Source organism: Lemur catta, chromosome 8 (genome assembly GCF_020740605.2).
Source record: "Lemur catta isolate mLemCat1 chromosome 8, mLemCat1.pri, whole genome shotgun sequence".
NCBI lineage: Eukaryota > Metazoa > Chordata > Mammalia > Primates > Lemuridae > Lemur > Lemur catta.
In genome coordinates, this window is record NC_059135.1 from 103,641,197 (window position 1) to 103,659,639 (window position 18,443).

Consider the following 18,443-nt stretch of genomic DNA (forward strand, 5'->3'; position numbering starts at 1 on the left):
GATGCTAACCCTAACCCTAACACTATCCTAGGGCTGATACTACCCCTAACCCTAACCCTAACACTATCCTAGGGCTGATGCTAACCCTAACCTTAACACTATCATAGGCCTGATGATAACCCTAACCCTAACTCTAACATTATCCTAGGGCTGATGCTAACCCTAATCCTAACACTATCCTAGGGCTGATGCTAACCCTAACCCTCACCCTAACACTATCCTAGGGCTGATGCTAACCCTAACCCAAACACTATCCTAGGGCTGATGCTAACCCTAACCCTAACCCTAACACTATCCTAGGGCTGATGCTAACCCTAACGCTAACCCTAACACTATCCTTGAACTAATGCTAACCCTAACCCTAACCCTAACACTATCCTAGGCCTGATGATAACCCTAACCCTAACCCTAACACTATCCTAGGGTGTATGTTAACTCTAACCCTAACACTATCCTAGGGCTGATGCTAACCCTAACCCTAACCCTAACACTATCCTAGGGCGGATGCTAACCCTAACCCTAACCCTAACACTATCCTAGGGCTGATGCTAACCATAACACTAACACTATCCTAGGGCTCATGCTAACCATAACCCTAACCCTAACACTATCCTAGGGCGGATGCTAACCCTAACCCTAACCCTAACACTATCCTAGGGCTGATGCTAACCATAACACTAACACTATCCTAGGGCTCATGCTAACCCTAACCCTAACCCTAACACTATCCTAGGGCTGATGCTAACCCTAACCCTAACTCTAACACTATCTTAGGGCTGATGCTAACCCTAACCCTAACCCTAACACTATCCTAGGGCGGATGCTCACCCTAACCCTAACCCTAACACTATCCTAGGGCTGATGCTAACCATAACACTAACACTATCCTAGGGCTGATGCTAACCCTAACCTTAACCCTAACACTATCCTAGGGCTGATGCTAACCCTAACCTTAACCCTAACACTATCCTACGGCTGATGCTAACCCTAACCTTAACCCTAACACTATCCTAGGCCTGATGCTAACCCTAACCCTAACCCTAACACTATCCTAGGGCTGATGCTGACCCTAACCCTAACCCTAACACTATCCTAGGGCTGATGCTAACCCTAACCCTAACAATATCCTAGGCCTGATGATAACCGTAAGCCTAACCCTAACACTATCCTAGGGCTGATGCTAACCCTAACCCTAACACTATCCTAGGGCTGACGCTAACCCTAACCCTAACCCTAACACTATGCTAGGGCTGATGCTAAACCTAACCCTAACCCTAACGCTATCCTAGGGCTGATTCTAACCGTAACCCTAACACTATCCTAGGCCTGATGCTAACCCTAACCCTTACCCTAACACTATCCTAGGGCTGATGCTAAACCTAACCATAACCCTAACACTATCCTAGGGCTGATGCTAACCCTAACCCTAACCCTAACACTATCCTAGGGCTGATGCTAACCCTAACCCTAACACTATCCTAGGCCTGATGCTAACCCTAACCCTAACACTATCCTAGGGCTGATGCTAACCCTAACCCTAACACTAACACTATCCAAGGCCTGATGCTAACCCTATCCCTAACCCTAACACTCTCCTAGGGCTGAGGCTAACCCTAACCCTAACACTATCCGAGGGCTGAAGCTAACCCTAACCCTAACCCAAACACTATCCTAGGGTTGATGCTAACCCTAACCCTAACACTATCCTAGGGCTGATGCTAACCCTAACCCTAACCCTAACACTACCCTAGGGCTGATGCTAACCCTAACACTGACAGTATCCTAGGGCTGATGCTAACCCTAACCCTAACCCTAACACTATCCCAGGGCTGATGCTAACCCTAACCCTAACACTATCCTACGGCTGATGCTAACCCTAACCCTAACCCTAACACTACCCTAGGGCTGATGCTAACCCTAACCCTAACACTATCCTAGGGCTGATGGTAACCCTAACCCTAACACTATCCTGGGCCTGATGCTAACGCTAACCCTAACCCTAACACTACCCTAGGGCTGATGCTAACCCTAACCCTAACACTATCCTAGGGCTGATGGTAACCCTAACCCTAACACTATCCTGGGCCTGATGCTAACGCTAACCCTAACCCTAACACTATCCTAGGGCTGATGCTAACCCTAACCCTAACACTATCCTAGGCCTGATGATAACCCTAACCCTAACCCTAACACTATCCTAGGTCTGATGCTAACCCTAACCCTAACACTATCCTAGGGCTGATGCTAAAACTAACCCTAACCCTAACACTATCCTAGGGCTGATGCTAACCCTAACCCTAACACTATCCTAGGGCTGATGCTAACCCTAACCCTAACCCTAACACTATCCCAGGGCTGATGCTAACCCTAACCCTAACACTATCCTAGGGCTGATGCTAACCCTAACCCTAACCCTAACACTATCCCAGGGCTGATGCTAACCCTAACCCTAACACTATCCTAGGGCTGATGCTAACCCTAACCCTAACCCTAACACTACCCTAGGGCTGATGCTAACCCTAACCCTAACACTATCCTAGGGCTGATGGTAACCCTAACCCTAACCGTAACATTATCCCAGGGCTGATGGTAACCCTAACCCTAACACTATCCTAGGGCTGATGCTAACCCTAACCCTAACGTTAACACTATACTAGGGCTGATGCTAACCCTAACCCAAACCCTAACACTATCCTAGAGCTGATGCTAACCCTAACCCTAACCCTAACCCTAACCCTAATACTATCCTAGGGCTGATGCTAACCCTAACCCTAACCCTAACACTATCCTAGGGCTGATGCTAACCCTAACACTAACACTATCCTAGGGCTGATGCTAACCCTAACCCTAACCCTAACACTATCCTAGGGCTGATGCTAACCCTAACCCTAACACTATCCTAGGGCTGATACTACCCCTAACCCTAACCCTAACACTATCCTAGGGCTGATGCTAACCCTAACCTTAACACTATCATAGGCCTGATGATAACCCTAACCCTAACCCTAACATTATCCTAGGGTTGATGCTAACCCTAATCCTAACACTATCCTAGGGCTGATGCTAACCCTAACCCTCACCCTAACACTATCCTAGGGCTGATGCTAACCCTAACCCAAACACTATCCTAGGGCTGATGCTAACCCTAACCCTAACCCTAACACTATCCTAGGGCTGATGCTAACCCTAACGCTAACCCTAACACTATCCTTGAACTAATGCTAACCCTAACCCTAACCCTAACACTATCCTAGGCCTGATGATAACCCTAACCCTAACCCTAACACTATCCTAGGGTTTATGTTAACTCTAACCCTAACACTATCCTAGGGCTGATGCTAACCCTAACCCTAACCCTAACACTATCCTAGGGCGGATGCTAACCCTAACCCTAACCCTAACACTATCCTAGGGCTGATGCTAACCATAACCCTAACACTATCCTAGGGCTGATGCTAACCATAACCCTAACCCTAACACTATCCTAGGGCGGATGCTAACCCTAACCCTAACCCTAACACTATCCTAGGGCTGATGCTAACCATAACACTAACACTATCCTAGGGCTCATGCTAACCCTAACCCTAACCCTAACACTATCCTAGGGCTGATGCTAACCCTAACCCTAACTCTAACACTATCTTAGGGCTGATGCTAACCCTAACCCTAACCCTAACACTATCCTAGGGCGGATGCTCACCCTAACCCTAACCCTAACACTATCCTAGGGCTGATGCTAACCATAACACTAACAGTATCCTAGGGCTGATGCTAACCCTAACCTTAACCCTAACACTAACCTAGGGCTGATGCTAACCCTAACCTTAACCCTAACACTATCCTACGGCTGATGCTAACCCTAAACTTAACCCTAACACTATCCTAGGCCTGATGCTAACCCTAACCCTAACCCTAACACTATCCTAGGGCTGATGCTAACCCTAACCCTAACACTATCCTAGGGCTGATGCTGACCCTAACCCTAACCCTAACACTATCCTAGGGCTGATGCTAACCCTAACCCTAACAATATCCTAGGCCTGATGATAACCCTAAGCCTAACCCTAACACTATCCTAGGGCTGATGCTAACCCTAACCCTAAAACTATCCTAGGGCTGATGCTAACCCTAACCCTAACCCTAACACTATGCTAGGGCTGATGCTAAACCTAACCCTAACCCTAACGCTATCCTAGGGCTGATTCTAACCGTAACCCTAACACTATCCTAGGCCTGATGCTAACCCTAACCCTTACCCTAACACTATCCTAGGGCTGATGCTAAACCTAACCATAACCCTAACACTATCCTAGGGCTGATGCTAACCCTAACCCTAACCCTAACACTATCCTAGGGCTGATGCTAACCCTAACCCTAACACTATCCTAGGCCTGATGATAACCCTAACCCTAACACTATCCTAGGGCTGATGCTAACCCTAACCCTAACACTAACACTATCCAAGGCCTGATGCTAACCCTATCCCTAACCCTAACACTCTCCTAGGGCTGAGGCTAACCCTAACCCTAACACTATCCGAGGGCTGAAGCTAACCCTAACCCTAACCCAAACACTATCCTAGGGTTGATGCTAACCCTAACCCTAACACTATCCTAGGACTGATGCTAACCCTAACCCTAACCCTAACACTATCCTAGGGCTGATGCTAACCCTAACGCTAACCCTAACACTATCCTAGGGCTGATGCTAACCCTAACCCTAACACTATCCTAGGGCTGATGATAACCCTAACCCTAACCGTAACATTATCCCAGGGCTGATGGTAACCCTAACACTAACACTACCCTAGGGCTGATGCTAACCCTAACCCTAACCCTAACACTATCCTAGGGCTGATGCTAACCCTAACCCTAACCCTAAGACTATCCTAGAGCTGATGCTAACCCTAACCCTAACCCTAACCCTAATACTATCCTAGGGCTGATGCTAACCCTAACCCTAACCCTAACACTATCCTAGGGCTGATGCTAACCCTAACAATAACACTATCCTAGGGCTGATGCTAAACCTATCCCTACCCCTAACACTATCCTAGGGCTGATGCTAACCCTAACACTAACACTATCCTAGGGCTGATGCTAACCCAAACCCTAACCCTAACACTATCCTAGGGCTGATGCTAACACTAACCCTAACTCTAACACTATCCTAGGGCTGAGGCTAACCCTAACCCTAACACTATCCTACGGCTGATGCTAACCCTAACCCTAACCCTAACACTATCCTAAGGCTGATGCTAACCCTAACACTAACACTATCCTAGGCCTGGTGCTAACCCTAACCCTAACCCTAACACTATTCTAGGGCAGATGCTAACCCTAACCCTAATAATATCCTAGGGCTGATGCTAACCCTAACCCTAACCCTAACAGTATCCTAGGGCGGATGCTAACCCTAACCCTAACCCTAACACTATCCTAGGGCTGATGCTAACCCTAACCCTAACCCTAACACTATCCTAGGGCTGATGCTAACCCTAACACTAACAATATCCTAGGCCTGATGATATCCATAACCCTAAACCTAACACTATCCTAGGGCTGATGCTAACCCTAACCCTAACCCTAACACTATCCTAGGGCTGATTCTAACCGTAACCCTAACACTGTCCTAGGCCTGATTCTAACCCTAACCCTTACCCTAACACTATCCTAGGGCTGATGCTAAACCTAACCATAACCCTAACACTATCCTAGTGCTGATGCTAACCCTATCGCTAACCCTAACACTACCCTAGGGCGGATGCTAACCCTAACCCTAACCCTAACACTATCCTAGGGCTGATGCTAACCCTAACCCTAACACTATCCTAGGGCTGATGCTAACCCTAACCCTAACACTATCCTAGGGCTGATGCTAACCCTAACCATAAACCTAACACTATCCTAAGTCTGATGCTAACCCTAGCCCTCACACTATCCTAGGCCTGATGATAACCCTAACCCTAACCTTAACACTATCCTAGGGCTGGTGCTAACCCTAACCCTAACCCTAACACTATCCTAGAGCTGATGCTAACCCTAACACTAACACTATCCTAGGCCTGATTATAACCCTAACCCTAACCCTAACACTATCCTAGGGCTGATGCTAACCCTAACCCTAACACTATCCTAGGGCTGATGCTAACCCTAACCCTAACCCTAACACTATCCTAGGCCTGATGATAACCCTAACCTTAACCCTAACACTATCCTAGGGATTATGTTAACCCTAACCCTAACACTATCCTAGGGCTGATGCTAAACCTAACCCTAACACTATCCTAGGGCGGATGCTAACCCTAACCCTAACCCTAACACTATCCTAGGGCTGATGCTAACCCTAACACTAACAATATCCTAAGGCTGATGCTAGCCCTAACCCTAACCCTAACACTATCCTAGGGCTGATGCTAACCCTAACCCTAACTCTAACACTGTATTAGGGCTGAGGCTAACCCTAACCCAAACACTATCCTACGGCTGATGCTAACCCAAACCCTAACCCTAACACTATCCTAAGGCTGATGGTAACCCTAACACTAACACTATCCTGGGCCTGGTGCTAACCCTAACCCTACCCCTAACACTATCCTAGCGCTGATGCTAACCCTAACCCTAATACTATCCTAGGGCTGATGCTAACCCTAACCCTAACCATAAGACTATCCTAGGGCTGATGCTAACCCTAACACTAACCCTAACACTATACTAGGGCTGATGCTAACCCTAACCCTAACACTATCCTAGGCCTGATGCTAACCCTAACCCTACCACTTACACTATCCTAGGGCTGATGCTAACCCTACCCTAACCCTAACACTATCCTAGGTCTGATGATAACCCTAAACCTAACACTATCCTAGCGCTGATGCTAACCCTAACCGTAACCCTAACACTATCCTAGGGCTGATGTTAACCCTAACCCTAACACTATCCTAGGGCTGATGCTAACCCTAACCCTAACACTCTCCTAGGGCTGATGCTAACCCTAACCCTAACACTATCCTAGGGCTGATGTTAACCCTAACCCTAACACTATCCTAGGGCTGATGCTAACCCTAACCCTAACCCTAACACTATCCTCGGGCTGATGCTAACCCTAACCCTAACCCTAACACTATCCTAGGGCTGATGCTAACCCTAACCCTAACACTATCGTAGGGCTGCTGCTAACCCTAACCCTAACCCTAACACTAACCTAGGGCTGATGTTAACCCTTACCCTAACCCTAACACTATCCTTGAGATGATGCTAATGCTAACCCTAACCCTAACCCTAACCCTAATACTATCCTAGGGCTGATGCTATCCCTAACCCTAACCCTAACACTATCTTAGGGTTGATGCTAACCCTAACCCTAACTCTTACACTCTCCTAGGGCTGAGGCTAACCCTAACCCTAACACTATCCTACGGCTGATGCTAACCCTAACCCTAACCCTAACACTATCCTAAGGCTGATGCTAACCCTAACACTAACACTATCCTAGGCCTAGTGCTAACCCTAACCCTAACCCTAACACTATCCTAGGGCTGATGCTAACCCTAACCCTAATAATATCCTAGGGCTGATGCTAACCCTAACCCTAACCCTAACACTATCCTAGGGCTGATGCTCACCCTAACCCTAACCCTAACACTATCCTAGGGCTGATGCTAACCCTAACCCTAACTCTAACACTATCCTAGGGCTGATGTTAACCCTAACTCTAACAATATCCTAGGCCTGATGATATCCCTAACCCTAAACCTAACACTATCGTAGGGCTGATGCTAACCCTAACCGTAACCCTAACACTATCCTAGGCCTGATGCTAACCCTAACCCTAACCCTAACACTATCCTAGGCCTGATGCTAACCCTATCCCTAATCCTAACACTCTCCTAGGGCTGAGGCTAACCCTAACCCTAACACTATCCTAGGGCTGATGCTAACCCTAACCCTAACCCAAACACTATCATAGGGTTGATGCTAACCCTAACCCTGACACTATCCTAGGGCTGATGCTAACCCTAACCCTAGCCCTAACACTATCCTAGGGCTGATGCTAACCCTAACACTAACACTATCCAAGGCCTGATGCTAACCCTAACCCTAACCCTAACACTATCGTAGGGCTGATGCTAACCCTAACCCTAACCCTAACACTATCCTAGAGCTGATGCTAACCATAACCCTAACCCTAACCCTAACCCTAATACTATCCTAGGGCTGATGCTAACCCTAACCCTAACGCTAACACTATCCTAGGGCTGATGCTAACCCTAACACTAACACTATCCTAGGGCTGATGCTAACCCAAACCCTAACCCTAACACTATCCTAGGGCTGATGCTAACACTAACCCTAACTCTAACACTATCCTAGGGCTGAGGCTAACCCTAACCCTAACACTATCCTACGGCTGATGCTAACCCTAACCCTAACCCTAACACTATCCTAAGGCTGATGCTAACCCTAACACTAACACTATCCTAGGCCTGGTGCTAACCCTAACCCTAACCCTAACAGTATCCTAGGGCTGATGCTAAACCTAACCCTAACCCTAACACTATCCTCGGGCTGATGCTAACCCTAACCCTAACCCTAACACTATCCTAGGGCTGATGCTAACCCTAACACTAACAATATCCTAGGCCTGATGATATCCATAACCCTAAACCTAACACTATCCTAGGGTTGATGCTAACCCTAACCCTAACCCTAACACTATCCTCGGGCTGATGCTAACCCTAACCCTAACCCTAACACTATCCTAGAGCTGATGCTAACCCTAACCCTAACACTATCCTAGGCCTGATTATAACCCTAACCGTAACCGTAACACTATCCTACGGCTTATGCTAACCCTAACCCTAACACTATCCTAGGGCTGATGCTAACCCTAACCCTAACCCTAACACTATCCTAGGCCTGATGATAACCCTAACCTTAACCCTAACACTATCCTAGGGTTTATGTTAACCCTAACCCTAACACTATCCTAGGGCTGATGCTAACCCTAACGCTAACACTATCCTAGGGCGGATGCTAACCCTAACCCTAACCCTAACACTATCCTAGGGCTGATGCTAACCCTAACACTAACACTATCCTAAGGCTGATGCTAACCCTAACCCTAACCCTAACACTATCCTAGGGCTGATGCTATCCCTAACCCTAACTCTAACACTGTATTAGGGCTGAGGCCAACCCTAACCCTAACACTATCCTAAGGCTGATGCTAACCCTAACACTAACACTATCCTGGGCCTGGTGCTAACCCTAACCCTACCCCTAACACTATCCTAGGGCTGATGCTAACCCTAACCCTAATACTATCCTAGGGCTGATGCTAACCCTAACCCTAACCCTAAGACTATCCTAGGGCTGATGCTAACCCTAACCCTAACCCTAACACTATACTAGGGCTGATGCTAACCCTAACCCTAACACTATCCTAGGCCTGATGCTAACCCTAACCCTAACACTTACACTATCCTAGGGCTGATGCTAACCCTACCCTAACCCTAACACTATCCTAGGTCTGATGCTAACCCTAAACCTAACACTATCCTAGGGCTGATGCTAACCCTACCCCTAACCCTAACACTATCCTAGGGCTGATGTTAACCCTAACCCTAACACTATCCTAGGGCTGATGCTAACCCTAACCCTAACCCTAACACTCTCCTAGGGCTGATGCTAACTTTAACCCTAACACTATCCTAGGCCTGATGCTGACCCTAATCCTAACACTATCCTAGGGCTGATGCTAACCCTAACCCTAACCCTAAAACTATCCTAGGCCTGATGATAACCCTATCCCTAACCCTAACACTCTCCTAGGGCTGAGGCTAACCCTAACCCTAACACTCTCCTAGGGTTGATGCTAACCCTAACCCTAACACTATCCTAGGGATGATGCTAACCCTAACCCTAACCCTAACACTATCCTAGGGCTGATGCTAACCCTAACCATAACACTATCCTAGGGTTGATGCTAACCCTAACCCTAACACTATCCTAGGGCTGATGCTAACCCTAACCCTAACCCTAACACTATCCTAGGGCTGATGCTAACCCTAACACTAACACTATCCTAGGGCTGATGCTAACCCTAACCCTAACCCTAACATTATCCTAGGGCTGATGCTAACCCTAACCCTAACTCTAACACTATCCTAGGGCTGAGGCTAACCCTAACCCTAACACTATCCTACGGCTGATGCTAACCCTAACCCTAACCCTAACACTATCCTAAGGCTGATGCTAACCCTAACACTAACACTATCCTAGGCCTGGTGCTAACCCTAACCCTAACCCTAACACTATCCTAGGGCTGATGGTAACCCTAACCCTAATAATATCCTAGGGCAGATGCTAACCCTAACCCTAAACCTATCACTATCCTAGGGCTGATGCTAACCCTAACCCTAACCCTAACACTATGATAGGGCTGATGCTAACCCTAACCCTAACTCTAAAACTATCCTAGGGCTGATGCTAACCCTAACCCTAATACTATCCTAGGGCTGATGCTAACCCTAACCCTAACCCTAACACTATACTAGGGCTGATGCTAACCCTAACCCTAACACTATCCTAGGCCTGATGCTAACCCTAACCCTAACACTTACACTATCCTAGGGCTGATGCTAACCCTAACCCTAACCCTAACACTATCCTAGGTCTGATGCTAACCCTAAACCTAACAGTATCCTAGGGCTGATGCTAACCCTAACCCTAACCCTAACACTATCCTAGGGCTGATGTTAACCCTAACCCTAACACTATCCTAGGGCTGATGCTAACCCTAACCCTAACCCTAACACTCTCCTAGGGCTGATGCTAACCTTAACCCTAACACTATCCTAGGCCTGATGCTAACCCTAACCCTAACACTATCCTAGGGCTTATGCTAACCCTAAGCCTAACCCTAACACTATCCTAGGCCTGATGCTAACCCTATCCCTAACCCTAACACTCTCCTAGGGCTGAGGCTAACCCTAGCCCTAACACTCTCCTAGGGCTGAGGCTAACCCTAACCCTAACAGTATCGTAGGGCTGATGCTAACCCTAACCCTAACAATAAAACTATCCTAGGGTTGATGCTAACCCTAACTCTAACACTATCCTAGGGCTGATGCTAACCCTAACCCTAACCCTAACACTATCCTCGGGCTGATGCTAACCCTAACACTAACACTATCCTAGGGTTGATGCTAACCCTAACCCTAACCATAACACTATCCTAGGGCTGATGCTAACCCTAACCCTAACTCTAACACTATCCTAGGGCTGAGGCTAACCCTAATCCTAACACTATCCTACGGGTGATGCTAACCCTAACCCTTACCCTAACACTATCCTAGAGCTGATGCTAACCCTAACCCTAACACTAACACTATCCTAAGGCTGATGCTAACCCTAACTCTAACAATATCCTAGGCCTGATGATATCCCTAACCCTAAACCTAACACTATCGTAGGGCTGATGCTAACCCTAACCGTAACCCTAACACTATCCTAGGCCTGATGCTAACCCTAACCCTAACCCTAACACTATCCTAGGCCTGATGCTAACCCTATCCCTAATCCTAACACTCTCCTAGGGCTGAGGCTAACCCTAACCCTAACCCTAACACTATCCTAGGGCTGATATTAACCCTAACCCTAACACTATCCTAGGGCTGATGCTAACCCTAACCCTAACCCTAACACTATCCTCGGGCTGATGCTAACCCTAACACTAACACTATCCTAGGGTTGATGCTAACCCTAACCCTAACCATAACACTATCCTAGGGCTCATGCTAACCCAAACCCTAACTCTAACACTATCCTAGGGCTGAGGCTAACCCTAACCCTAACACTATCCTACGGGTGATGCTAACCCTAACCCTAACCCTAACACTATCCTAAGGCTGATGCTAACCCTAACACTAACACTATCCTAGGCCTAGTGCTAACCCTAACCCTAACCCTAACACTATCCTAGGGCTGATGCTAACCCTAACCCTAACCCAAACACTATCATAGGGTTGATGCTAACCCTAACCCTGACACTATCCTAGGGCTGATGCTAACCCTAACCCTAACCCTAACACTATCCTAGGGCTGATGCTAACCCTAACACTAACACTATCCAAGGCCTGATGCTAACCCTAACCCTAACCCTAACACTATCGTAGGGCTGATGCTAACCCTAACCCTAACCCTAACACTATCCTAGAGCTGATGCTAACCATAACCCTAACCCTAACCCTAATACTATCCTAGGGCTGATGCTAACCCTAACCCTAACGCTAACACTATCCTAGGGCTGATGCTAACCCTAACACTAACACTATCCTAGGGCTGATGCTAACCCAAACCCTAACCCTAACACTATCCTAGGGCTGATGCTAACACTAACCCTAACTCTAACACTATCCTAGGGCTGATGCTAACCCTAACCCTAACACTATCCTAGGGCTGATGCTAACCCTAACCCTAACCCTAACACTATCCTAAGGCTGATGCTAACCCTAACACTAACACTATCCTAGGCCTGGTGCTAACCCTAACCCTAACCCTAACACTATTCTAGGGCTGATGCTAACCCTAACCCTAATAATATCCTAGGGCTGATGCTAACCCTAACCCTAACCCTAACAGTATCCTAGGGCTGATGCTAACCCTAACCATAACCCTAACACTATCCTAGGGCTCATGCTAACCCTAACCCTAACCCTAACACTATCCTAGGGCTGATGCTAACCCTAACACTAACACTATCCTAGGGCTGATGCTAACCCTAACCCTAACCCTAACACTATCCTAGGGCTGATGCTAACCCTAACCCTAACACTATCCTAGGCCTGATGCTAACCCTAACCCTAACCCTAACACTATCCTAGGGCTGATGCTAACCCTAACCCTAACACTATCCTAGGGCTGATGCTAACCCTAACCCTAACCCTAACACTATCCTAGGGCTGATGCTAACCCTAACCCTAACACTATCCTAGCCCTGATGATAACCCTAACCCTAACCCTAACACTATCCTAGGGCTGATGCTAACCCTAACCCTAACACTATTCTAGGGCTGATGCTAACCCTAACGCTAACCCTAACACTATCCTTTAACTGATGCTAACCCTAACCCTAACCCTAACACTATCCTAGGCTTGATGATAACCCTATCCCTAACCCTAACACTATCCTAGGGTTTATGTTAACCCTAACCCTAACACTATCCTAGGGCTGATGCTAACCCTAACCCTAACACTATCCTAGGGCTGATGCTAACCCTAACCCTAACCCTAACACTACCCTAAGTCTGATGCTAACCCTAGCCCTCTCACTATCCTAGGCCTGATGATAACCCTAACCCTAACCTTAACACTATCCTAGGGCTGATGCTAACCCTAACCCTAACCCTAACACTATCCTAGAGCTGATGCTAACCCTAACCCTAACACTATCCTAGGCCTGATGATAACCCTAACCCTAACCCTAACACTATCCTAGGGTTGATGCTAACCATAACCTTAACACTATCCTAGGGCTGATGCTAACCCTAACCCTAACCCTAACACTATCCTAGGGCTGATGCTAACCCTAACGCTAACCCTAACACTATCCTTGAACTGATGCTAACCCTAACCCTAACCCTAACACTATCCTAGGCCTGATGATAACCCTAACCCTAATTCTAACACTATCCTAGGGTTTATGTTAACCCTAAACCTAACACTATCCTAGGGCTGATGCTAACCCTAACCCTAACGCTAACACTGTCCTAGGGAGGATGCTAACCCTAACCCTAAACCTAACACTATCCTAGGGCTGATGCTAACCCTAACACTAACACTATCCTAGGGCTGATTCTAACCCTAACCCTAACACTAACACTATCCTAGGGCTGATGCTAACCCTAACCCTAACTCTAACACTATCTTAGGGCTGAGGCTAACCCTAACACAAACACTATCCTACGGCTGATTCTAACCCTAACCCTAACCCTAACACTATCCTAAGGCTGAAGCTAACCCTAACACTAACACTATCCTACGCATGGTGCTAATCCTAACCCTAACACTATCGTAGGGCTGATGCTAACCCTAACCCTAATACTATCCTAGGGCTGATGCTAACCCTAACCCTAACCCTAACACTGTCCTAGGGAGGATGCTAACCCTAACCCTAACCCTAACACTATCCTAAGGCTGAAGCTAACCCTAACACTGACACTATCCTAGGCCTGGTGCTAACCCTAACCCTAACCCTAACACTATCCTAGGGCTGATGCTAACCCTAACCCTAATACTATCCTAGGGCTGATGCTAACCCTAACCCTAACCCTAACATTATCCTAGGGCTGATGCTAACCCTATCCCTAACCCTAACACTATCCTAGGGCTGATGCTAACCCTAACCCTAACACTATCCTAGGCCTGATGCTAACCCTAACCCTAACACTTACACTATCCTAGGGCTGATGCTAACCCTAACCCTAAACCTAACACTATCCTAGGGCTGATGCTAACCCTAACCCTAACCCTAACACTATCCTAGGGCTGATGTTAACCCTAACCCTAACACTATCCTAGGGCTGATGCTAACACTAACCCTAAACCTAACAGTCTCCTAGGGCTGATCCTAACCCTAACCCTAACACTATCCTAGGCCTGATGCTAACCCTAACCCTAACACTATCCTAGGGCTGATGCTAACCCTAACCCTAACCCTAACACTATCCTAGGCCTGATGCTAAACCTATCCCTAACCCTAACACTCTCCTAGGGCTGAGGCTAACCCTAACCCTAACACTATCCTAGGGCTGATGCTAACCCTAACCCTAACCCTAACACTATCCTAGGGCTGATGCTAACCCTAACCCTAACACTATCCTAGGGCTGATGCTAACCCTAACCCTAACCCTAACACTATCCTAGGCCTGATGATAACCCTAACCTTAACCCTAACACTATCCTAGGGTTTATGTTAACCCTAACCCTAACACTATCCTAGGGCTGATGCTAAACCTAACCCTAACACTATCCTAGGGCGGATGCTAACCCTAACCCTAACCCTAACACTATCCTAGGGCTGATGCTAACCCTAACACTAACAATATCCTAAGGCTGATGCTAGCCCTAACCCTAACCCTAACACTATCCTAGGGCTGATGCTAACCCTAACCCTAACTCTAACACTGTATTAGGGCTGAGGCTAACCCTAACCCAAACACTATCCTACGGCTGATGCTAACCCAAACCCTAACCCTAACACTATCCTAAGGCTGATGGTAACCCTAACACTAACACTATCCTGGGCCTGGTGCTAACCCTAACCCTACCCCTAACACTATCCTAGCGCTGATGCTAACCCTAACCCTAATACTATCCTAGGGCTGATGCTAACCCTAACCCTAACCATAAGACTATCCTAGGGCTGATGCTAACCCTAACACTAACCCTAACACTATACTAGGGCTGATGCTAACCCTAACCCTAACACTATCCTAGGCCTGATGCTAACCCTAACCCTACCACTTACACTATCCTAGGGCTGATGCTAACCCTACCCTAACCCTAACACTATCCTAGGTCTGATGATAACCCTAAACCTAACACTATCCTAGCGCTGATGCTAACCCTAACCCTAACCCTAACACTATCCTAGGGCTGATGTTAACCCTAACCCTAACACTATCCTAGGGCTGATGCTAACCCTAACCCTAACACTCTCCTAGGGCTGATGCTAACCCTAACCCTAACACTATCCTAGGGCTGATGTTAACCCTAACCCTAACACTATCCTAGGGCTGATGCTAACCCTAACCCTAACCCTAACACTATCCTAGGGCTGATGCTAACCCTAACCCTAACACTATCGTAGGGCTGCTGCTAACCCTAACCCTAACCCTAACACTAACCTAGGGCTGATGTTAACCCTTACCCTAACCCTAACACTATCCTTGAGATGATGCTAATGCTAACCCTAACCCTAACCCTAACCCTAATACTATCCTAGGGCTGATGCTATCCCTAACCCTAACCCTAACACTATCTTAGGGTTGATGCTAACCCTAACCCTAACTCTTACACTCTCCTAGGGCTGAGGCTAACCCTAACCCTAACACTATCCTACGGCTGATGCTAACCCTAACCCTAACCCTAACACTATCCTAAGGCTGATGCTAACCCTAACACTAACACTATCCTAGGCCTAGTGCTAACCCTAACCCTAACCCTAACACTATCCTAGGGCTGATGCTAACCCTAACCCTAATAATATCCTAGGGCTGATGCTAACCCTAACCCTAACCCTAACACTATCCTAGGGCTGATGCTCACCCTAACCCTAACCCTAACACTATCCTAGGGCTGATGCTAACCCTAACCCTAACTCTAACACTATCCTAGGGCTGATGTTAACCCTAACTCTAACAATATCCTAGGCCTGATGATATCCCTAACCCTAAACCTAACACTATCGTAGGGCTGATGCTAACCCTAACCGTAACCCTAACACTATCCTAGGCCTGATGCTAACCCTAACCCTAACCCTAACACTATCCTAGGCCTGATGCTAACCCTATCCCTAATCCTAACACTCTCCTAGGGCTGAGGCTAACCCTAACCCTAACACTATCCTAGGGCTGATGCTAACCCTAACCCTAACCCAAACACTATCATAGGGTTGATGCTAACCCTAACCCTGACACTATCCTAGGGCTGATGCTAACCCTAACCCTAGCCCTAACACTATCCTAGGGCTGATGCTAACCCTAACACTAACACTATCCAAGGCCTGATGCTAACCCTAACCCTAACCCTAACACTATCGTAGGGCTGATGCTAACCCTAACCCTAACCCTAACACTATCCTAGAGCTGATGCTAACCATAACCCTAACCCTAACCCTAACCCTAATACTATCCTAGGGCTGATGCTAACCCTAACCCTAACGCTAACACTATCCTAGGGCTGATGCTAACCCTAACACTAACACTATCCTAGGGCTGATGCTAACCCAAACCCTAACCCTAACACTATCCTAGGGCTGATGCTAACACTAACCCTAACTCTAACACTATCCTAGGGCTGAGGCTAACCCTAACCCTAACACTATCCTACGGCTGATGCTAACCCTAACCCTAACCCTAACACTATCCTAAGGCTGATGCTAACCCTAACACTAACACTATCCTAGGCCTGGTGCTAACCCTAACCCTAACCCTAACAGTATCCTAGGGCTGATGCTAAACCTAACCCTAACCCTAACACTATCCTCGGGCTGATGCTAACCCTAACCCTAACCCTAACACTATCCTAGGGCTGATGCTAACCCTAACACTAACAATATCCTAGGCCTGATGATATCCATAACCCTAAACCTAACACTATCCTAGGGTTGATGCTAACCCTAACCCTAACCCTAACACTATCCTCGGGCTGATGCTAACCCTAACCCTAACCCTAACACTATCCTAGAGCTGATGCTAACCCTAACCCTAACACTATCCTAGGCCTGATTATAACCCTAACCGTAACCGTAACACTATCCTACGGCTTATGCTAACCCTAACCCTAACACTATCCTAGGGCTGATGCTAACCCTAACCCTAACCCTAACACTATCCTAGGCCTGATGATAACCCTAACCTTAACCCTAACACTATCCTAGGGTTTATGTTAACCCTAACCCTAACACTATCCTAGGGCTGATGCTAACCCTAACGCTAACACTATCCTAGGGCGGATGCTAACCCTAACCCTAACCCTAACACTATCCTAGGGCTGATGCTAACCCTAACACTAACACTATCCTAAGGCTGATGCTAACCCTAACCCTAACCCTAACACTATCCTAGGGCTGATGCTATCCCTAACCCTAACTCTAACACTGTATTAGGGCTGAGGCCAACCCTAACCCTAACACTATCCTAAGGCTGATGCTAACCCTAACACTAACACTATCCTGGGCCTGGTGCTAACCCTAACCCTACCCCTAACACTATCCTAGGGCTGATGCTAACCCTAACCCTAATACTATCCTAGGGCTGATGCTAACCCTAACCCTAACCCTAAGACTATCCTAGGGCTGATGCTAACCCTAACCCTAACCCTAACACTATACTAGGGCTGATGCTAACCCTAACCCTAACACTATCCTAGGCCTGATGCTAACCCTAACCCTAACACTTACACTATCCTAGGGCTGATGCTAACCCTACCCTAACCCTAACACTATCCTAGGTCTGATGCTAACCCTAAACCTAACACTATCCTAGGGCTGATGCTAACCCTACCCCTAACCCTAACACTATCCTAGGGCTGATGTTAACCCTAACCCTAACACTATCCTAGGGCTGATGCTAACCCTAACCCTAACCCTAACACTCTCCTAGGGCTGATGCTAACTTTAACCCTAACACTATCCTAGGCCTGATGCTGACCCTAATC